Source organism: Triticum aestivum, chromosome 3D, assembly GCF_018294505.1.
Source record: "Triticum aestivum cultivar Chinese Spring chromosome 3D, IWGSC CS RefSeq v2.1, whole genome shotgun sequence".
Taxonomy (NCBI): domain Eukaryota; kingdom Viridiplantae; phylum Streptophyta; class Magnoliopsida; order Poales; family Poaceae; genus Triticum; species Triticum aestivum.
Window position 1 is genome coordinate 261,936,334 of NC_057802.1, and position 8,659 is coordinate 261,944,992.

The following is an 8,659-nucleotide window of genomic DNA, read 5'->3' on the forward strand; positions in this document are numbered from 1 at the left end:
TTCTCGACAAGAGGGTCCGTTTCAAATTCCGGTTCACATACCTCCTAGATTAAAATATCTCTATGTCAACTTGATGGCCATAATTGTCATAAATGCGAAATGCAACAAATAGTTATGAAAGAGAATTTACCACATCCGAATCATAAAGCGGGCGAGGGCCGACCGGGACGGAAATCAAGACCATGGCACTATGTATAAGAAACAATCATACAAAGTAAGAAAATTATAAATACCAACTATATAAATCATACAATCATACAAATAACTATATAAATCAAGTACAACATAAAAATTTGAATACCTAATAATCATTATCGGTAATGACGTGCTCATCATCATCATTAATAAAAGCATCATCATCATCACTATCGGTAATGACGTGCTCATCATCATCATTAATAAATGCATCATCATGTGGAAGGCCACCTTTACGTAATCGTTCAAGCATTGACAGGTCATCTGCAGCAGTAACTTCTTCTTCTTCCGGCTCTTCTTGTTCCGGCTCAGGGGTGAAGTCGGATTCACTATCGTTGTCTACTTCAATGTTCTGGGGTGGAGTAGAGCGGTTCTTGAAACGTTTTTTGGAAAGACGTGTTTCTTGGAAGAATTCTCCTTCGTCATATGTGTCTTGGTTAATGTGAGGTTCATAATCCTTTTCATTGGGGGGAGGTGGTCTAACACGTGGCGGCACTTCATAAACGACGTCCCAACCACTGAGATTTGGATCACTTTGACAGGCCCACGGTAGATAGAAAACTTGGGTTGCCTGTTGAGCCGTAATATAGACATCGGGAACATCCAAATGGGTGCTTTGTTTGATTTCGACTAGCCCTATATGTTCATGAGTCCTTCTAGTCTCCCTCGGCTGGAACCAATAACATCTGAAGACTACGACGTTTGGTGGGTTTTCACCATAGAATTCAAGTTCATAAATTGCTTCAACTCTTCCATAATACTCGATACCTCCTTCGCCGATAGCAGAGACACAACAATTTGTAGACTTTCGGTCGGCCATAGATAGCTCTTTGCCATAGGTACGAAAGCGATACCCGTTGATGTCGTATTTGTCAAATGAACGGACCTTATAGTCAAAACCATTAGCTACTTGTCTCAATTCGGCATCCATAATCTCTGAATTAGCCTACAAGTTTAATACGAAAGGATTGTTGCATTAGTCGCAAATTAGCCAAAGAAAAGAAAGGGTCTAATGGAAATTACCCTTTTTTGAACCAAGAGATGAAACCGGGAAATTCGGCTCCTTGTTTTGCCAGAAGCTCATACTCTTCGACGGAATCCTTTTGGATCACCGCTCCATACGAGAATATGGCGACGTATCGACTGCATCAAATATCCAGGAATAAGAGAAGTTCAAAGGAATTAGAAGTTGTGAAACAATGTACCGAGATCTTACTCGATGTACGGCCGCACTTCTGTTAGGTTGTTGAAGAGATACAGCGAAATGGTCCGCCATTCTTCAACATCCAACCTTACTGGTTTCCAACCACCGGCTGGTGCGAGATTCCCTTTGAATAGGCTGAGGTTGGATTGACCCTTTTGAGGTTCGTCAGCATTGTACCGAGGCTTCGGATTATGCAAATGATGATTTTTGGCTTCGTAGTGTGCGGTCACGAAGTTTGCCGCCTCCTCGGTGATGAATGCCTCCGCCATCGATGCTTCTATTCTACGTTTATTTTTACATTTTGCTCGAAGCGTCTTCTGCATCCTCTCAGTTGAGTAGCACCAACGATTTTGCACGGGCCCCCCAATCGTGCCTCGGTCGGGAGATGCAAAATCAAGTGTTGCATTGGATTAAAGAAGCTTGGCGGAAAGATCTTCTCTAACTTGCAGATCAACTCCGGCGCCAACTATTCCATTTCTTCTAGGAGGCCAGGCGATAGTTCTTTCGCACAAAGAACACGGAAGAAATAGCTCAGCTCTGCCAGTACTAGCCATTCATCCTCAGGGATGAAGCCACGCAACATCACCGGCATTATCCGCTCAATCCATATGTGCCAATCATGACTTTTTAGACCAAATATTTTCAATTTTTGAAGACTCGCTCCCCTCTTTAGATTTGCTGCATACCCATCGGGGAACATCAACTGCATTTTCACCCACAAAATAATTTCCTTCATAGCTGGCCTTCCAAGATTGAACCATGCCTTTCGCTTCGTCCAGTTGATCCCCTTTCCTTTCGGTTCTTTCATGTTTTGTAACGGTCTATCACATAGCTCCTCTTGATCGACTCTAGCCTTAGTATTATCCTTTGATTTCCCCTCTATGCCGAACAATGTACCAAAAATGGCTTCGGCGATATTCTTTTCAGTGTGCATCACGTCGATGTTGTGTGGGCAAAGGAGGTCTTTGAAGTAAGGCAGATCCCAGAAGCATGTCTTGTGAGTCCAGGCGTGTTCCTTATTATACCCCTTGAAATACCCTGGACGCTCTGGATCTGGCTCGAGAGCGTTTAACTGATCTAGGGTCTGTTGGCCTGTCAACGCAGGTGGTGCAGAGTGTTTGACAACTCTACCTTTGATGAAGTTCTTCTTGTCTTTCCTGAACTTATGGCCAGGATGTAGAAACGGTCTATGCAAGTCGAAGCAACTATACTTGTGCCCTGTCGTCAGCCAACGAAACTCAAGAGCTCCCTTGCATGTGGGGCACGGGAACCTTCCATGCACACACCAGCCAACGAATAGCGCATACGCCGGCAAGTCATGCGTCGAGTACATGTACCAGGCACGCATTATGAAGTTATGTTTGCTAAAGGCGTCGTATGTCTTGAACCCATTATCCCAAGCTTCTTGCAATTCGTCCTTAAGCGGCTGCATGTACACATTCATATTCTTCCCCGGATAGTTGGGCCCTGGAATTATCAACGTCAGGAAAATATTCTTTCTTTGCATAATCTGCCGGGGGGGGAGATTGAGTGGAATGACAAACACGGGCCAACAGCTGTATGGGGTTGCCATCTGACCAAACACACTGAACCCATCTGTGCTGACGGCGACTCGAGGATGCCTTGGATCTGCCATTTTTTCCATATGTAATGCATCGAAGCGCTTCCACGCTTCACCATCCGATGTGTGCACCATCATCACATTCCCATCTGCATCTAGTTCGGTTCTTTTGCCCGTTTTGTGCCATGTCATCTGTCTGGCCGTCTCTTCGACCATGAAAAGACGTTGAAGTCTTGGTACGATTGGCATATACCGAAGAACATTAACGAGTATTTTGGTCTGCGTCTTCTCACCCATACCGTTGTCTACCACAACATACCTGGAAGAATTGCAAATGGGACAATAGTTCAAGTCCTCATACTAAAGCCTAAATAAGACACATCCTTTCTCACAGGCATGTATCTTCTCATAGGGCATCTTAAGAGCACGGAGGATTTTGTCTGACTGGTACAGGTTTGGAGGTAGCACATGGCCTTTGGGTAGAAATCGTCCGAATACTGTCATCATCGCATCGTAGCATTCTCTGCCCAAGTTGAATTGATTCTTCAAAGCCATTATTTGTGAGATGGCATCCAGCTGACAAAGCTCAGTGTGCTCGTGGAGAGGACGTTTTGAGGACTCCAACATTTCAGTGAAGGCCTTTGCAGATTCCTTCATCTCCTCGTCCGAGTCCTGAGCATCGTCAAAGTCTTGCACCATGTGTGCGGTCCCGGTACCATGCTCGTTGGTGCGACGACGAACCTCGGCTCTGGCATGTTGGGTAGACTCACCATGTAATGTCCAGACCATGTAACCAGGCGTAAAACCAAACTTCTCCGGGTCTTTACTCATTTCAAGCTCATCCTTCTTTTTATAGTTGTCGCAACGGGCACAGGGGCACCAGCTAAATTCCTGGCCATTAGCAAATGCGGCTCTAACAAACCCCTTGGTTTTTGTTAACCATTCCTCGGTCCAAACTTTCTGACTAGTGTAACCGGTGTACATCCATGCACGATCACTCATATTGACTTCCTACTGGACACACAAGAAATATATACATAATTAAGCAAGCTATATCCATCAGTTAATGGAGTCTGTTAGTTTTATTACGTCCATGCAACCTACACGCTAATAGGTAGAGATAGGTCCTAATCCCACCCGAGTATGTGTAGATCGGGTTCGTTTTCCCATGCTCTGCTCCGGATCCGATGCAAAATTTCGGCAGCACCTCCCCGCTGTTCTCCTGATGCACGTCTCGGCAATAAGCAGAGAGAATGTGTACCCGGAGAACAACAGGGAGGCACTGACGAAATTCTGCATCAGATCCGGAGCTGAGCATATGGGAAAACGAACCCAATCTACACATACTCGGGCTGTCCATGGATAACGTTGGACAATTCGAAAGAATCACGATTATAAATATGCAAATGCATGCATATTTATGGATGTAACCCTTTCGAACGGGAGACGCATAGTGGTTACGCATACTGATGATTGACACCTATAGCTAGCAAGTTCGGCACGAAGACCGGAACAAAGCAAATGAAGGGGGGGGGAGGAGATGTCATTTGTGCTCACCAACGAACGCAGGGGCGGAGCTCGTCGAACACTAGACCTGTTGGGGATCGTAGCAGAAATTTAAAATTTTCTACGTATCACCAAGATCAATCTATGGAGTCATCTAGCAACGAGAGAGAGAGAGAGAGGAGTGCATCTACATACCCTTGTAGATCTTGCGCGGAAGCGTTCAAGAGAACGGGGTTGATGGAGTCGTACTCGTCGTGATCCAAATCACCGATGATCCTAGCGCCGAACGGACGGCACCTCCGCGTTCAACACACGTACGGAGCGGGGACGTCTCCTCCTTCTTGATCCAGCAAGGGGGGAGGAGAAGTTGATGGAGATCCAGCAGCACGATGGCGTGGTGGTGGAAGTAGCGGGATCCCGGCAGGGCTTCGCCAAGCGCAAGCGGGGAGGAAGAGGTGTCACGGGAGGGAGGGAGGCGCGAGGGCTTGGGGTGCTGCTCCCATGCGCCTCCCCACTATATATAGGGGTGGAGGGGGCTGGTTTCTTGCCCTCCAAGTCCATTGGGGCGTTGGCAAAGGTGGGGGAAAGAAATCCCATCATTTCCCTTCCCCACCGATTGTTATCCCCCTTTTTTAGGGATCTTGATCTTATCCCTTCGGGATATGATCTTAATCCTTCTAAGGTGGGATCTTGGTGCGCCTTGACCAGGGGTGTGGGGCCTTGCCCCCACTACCCACGTTCATGTGGGTCCCCCCATGCAGGTGGGCCCCACTTCGGAACCTTCTAGAACCTTCCCGGTACAATACCGAAAAATCCCGAACATTTTCCGGTGGCCAAAATAGGACTTCCCATATATAAAAATTTACCTCCGGACCATTCCGAAACTCCTCGTGACGTCCGGGATCTCATCCGAGACTCCGACAACTTTTGGTTAACCGCATACTAATATTTCTACAACTCTAGCATCACCGAACCTTAAGTGTGTAGACCCTACGGGTTCGGGAGACATGCAGACATGACCGAGACGACTCTCTGGTCAATAACCAACAGCGGGATCTGGATACCCATGTTGGCTCCCACATGTTCCACGATGATCTCATCGGATGAACTACGATGTCGAGGATTCAATCAATCCTGTATACAATTCCCTTTGTCAATCGGTACGTTACTTGCCCGAGATTCGATCGTCGGTATCCCAACGCCTTGTTCAATCTCGTTACCGGCAAGTCACTTTACTCATACCGTAATGCATGATCCCATGACCAAACACTTGGTCACATTGAGCTCATTATGATGATGCATTACCGAGTGGGCCCAGAGATACCTCTCCGTCATACGGAGTGACAAATCGCAGTCTCGATTCGTGCCAACCCAAGAGACACTTTCGGAGATACCCGTAGTGCACCTTTATAGCCACCCAGTTACGTTGTGACGTTTGGCACACCCAAAGCACTCCTATGGTATCCAGGAGTTGCACAATCTCATGGTCTAAGGAAATGATACTTGACATTTGGAAAAGCTTTAGCAAACGAACTACACGATCTTGTGCTATGCTTAGGATTGGGTCTTGTCCATCACATCATTCTCCTAATGATGTGATCCCGTTATCAATGACATCCAATGTCCATAGTCAGGAAACCATGACTATCTGTTGATCAACGAGCTAGTCAACTAGAGGCTCACTAGGGACATGTTGTGGTCTATGTATTCACACATGTATTACGATTTCCGGATAACACAATTATAGCATGAACAATAGACAATTATCATGAACAAGGAAATATAATAATAACCATTTTATTATTGCCTCTAGGGCATATTTCCAACAGTCTCCCACTTGCAGTAGAGTCAATAATCTAGTTACATTGTGATGAATCGAACACCCATAGAGTTCTGGTGTTGATCATGTTTTGCTCTAGGGAGAGGTTTAGTCAAAGGATCTACTACATTCAGGTCCGTATGTACTTTACAAATATCTATGTCTCCATTTTGAACATTTTCACGAATGGAGTTGAAGCGACGCTTGATATGCCTGGTCTTCCTATGAAATCTGGGCTCCTTGGCAAGGGCAATAGCTCCAATGTTGTCACAGAAGAGAGTCATCGGGCCCGACGCATTGGGAATAACTCCTAGGTCGGTAATGAACTCCTTCACCCAGATTGCTTCTTGTGCTGCCTCTGAGGCCGCCATGTATTCCGCTTCACATGTAGATCCCGCCACAACGCTTTGCTTGTAACTGCACCAGCTTACTGCCCCACCATTCAAAATATACACGTATCCGGTTTCTGACTTAGAGTCATCCAGATCTGTGTCGAAGCTAGCATCGACGTAACCCTTTACGACGAGCTCTTCGTCACCTCCATAAACGAGAAACATATTCTTAGTCCTCTTCAGGTACTTCAGGATATTCTTGACCGCTATCCAGTGTTCCATGCCGGGATTACTTTGGTACCTTCCTACCAAACTTACGGCAAGGTTTACATCAGGTCTGGTACACAGCATGGCATACATAATAGACCCTATGGCCGAGGCATAGGGGACGATACTCATCTTTTCTCTATCTTCTGCCGTGGTCGGGCATTGAGCCGTGCTCAATTGCACACCTTGCAATACAGGCAAGAACCCCTTCTTGGACTGATCCATATTGAACTTCTTCAATATCTTGTCAAGGTACGTACTTTGTGAAAGACCAATGAGGCATCTTGATCTATCTCTATAGATCTTGATGCCTAATATATAAGCAGCTTCTCCAAGGTCCTTCATTGAAAAACACTTGTTCAAGTAGGCCTTTATGCTTCCCAAGAATTCTATATCATTTCCCATCAACAGTATGTCATCCACATATAATATGAGAAATGCTACAGAGCTCCCACTCACTTTCTTGTAAACACAGGCTTCTCCATAAGTCTGTGTAAACCCAAACGCTTTGATCATCTCATCAAATCGAATGTTCCAACTCCGAGATGCTTGCACCAGCCCATAGATGGAGCGCTGGAGCTTGCATACCTTGTTAGTATTCTTAGGATCGACAAAACCTTCCGGCTGCATCATATACAATTCTTCCTTAAGAAAGCCGTTAAGGAATGCCGTTTTGACGTCCATTTGCCATATCTCATAATCATAGTATGCGGCAATTGCTAACATGATTCGGACAGACTTCAGCTTCGCTACGGGTGAGAAAGTCTCATTGTAGTCAACCTCTTGAACTTGTCGATAACCCTTAGCGACAAGTCGAGCTTTATAGATGGAAACATTACCATCCGCGTCTGTCTTCTTCTTAAAGATCCATTTGTTTTCTATCGCTCGCCGATCATCGGGCATGTCTTTCAAAGTCCACACTTTGTTTTCATACATGGATCCTATCTCGGATTGCATGGCTTCAAGCCATTTGTCGGAATCTGGGCCCGCCATTGCTTCTTCATAGTTCGAAGGTTCACCGTTGTCTAACAACATGATTTCCAAGACAGGGTTGCCGTACCACTCTGGCGCGGAACGTGTCCTTGTGGACCTACGAAGTTCAGTAGGAGCTTGATCCGAAGTACCTTGATCATCATCATCATTAACTTCCCCTCTAGTCGGTGCAGGCACCACAGGAACATCTTCCTGAGCTGCGCTACTTTCCGGTTCAAGAGGTAGTACTTCATCAAGTTCCACTTTCCTCCCACTTACTTCTTTCGAGAGAAACTCTTTCTCCAGAAAGGACCCTTTCTTGGCAACAAAGATCTTGCCTTCGGATCTGAAGTAGAAGGTATACCCAATGGTTTCCTTAGGGTATCCTATGAAGACGCATTTTTCCGACTTGGGTTCGAGCTTTTCAGGTTGAAGTTTCTTGACATAAGCATCGCATCCCCAAACTTTTAGAAATGACAGCTTAGGTTTCTTCCCAAACCATAATTCATACGGTGTTGTCTCAACGGATTTCGACGGAGCCCTATTTAAAGTGAATGCAGCAGTCTCTAAAGCATAGCCCCAAAATGAGAGCGGTAGATCGGTAAGAGACATCATAGATCGCACCATATCCAATAGAGTGCGATTATGACGTTCGGACACACCATTTCGCCGAGGTGTTCCAGGCGGCGTGAGTTGTGAAACTATTCCACATTTCCTTAAGTGTGTGCCAAATTCGTGACTCAAATATTCCCCTCCACGATCTGATCGTAAGAACTTTATTTTCCTGTCACGTTGATTCTCAA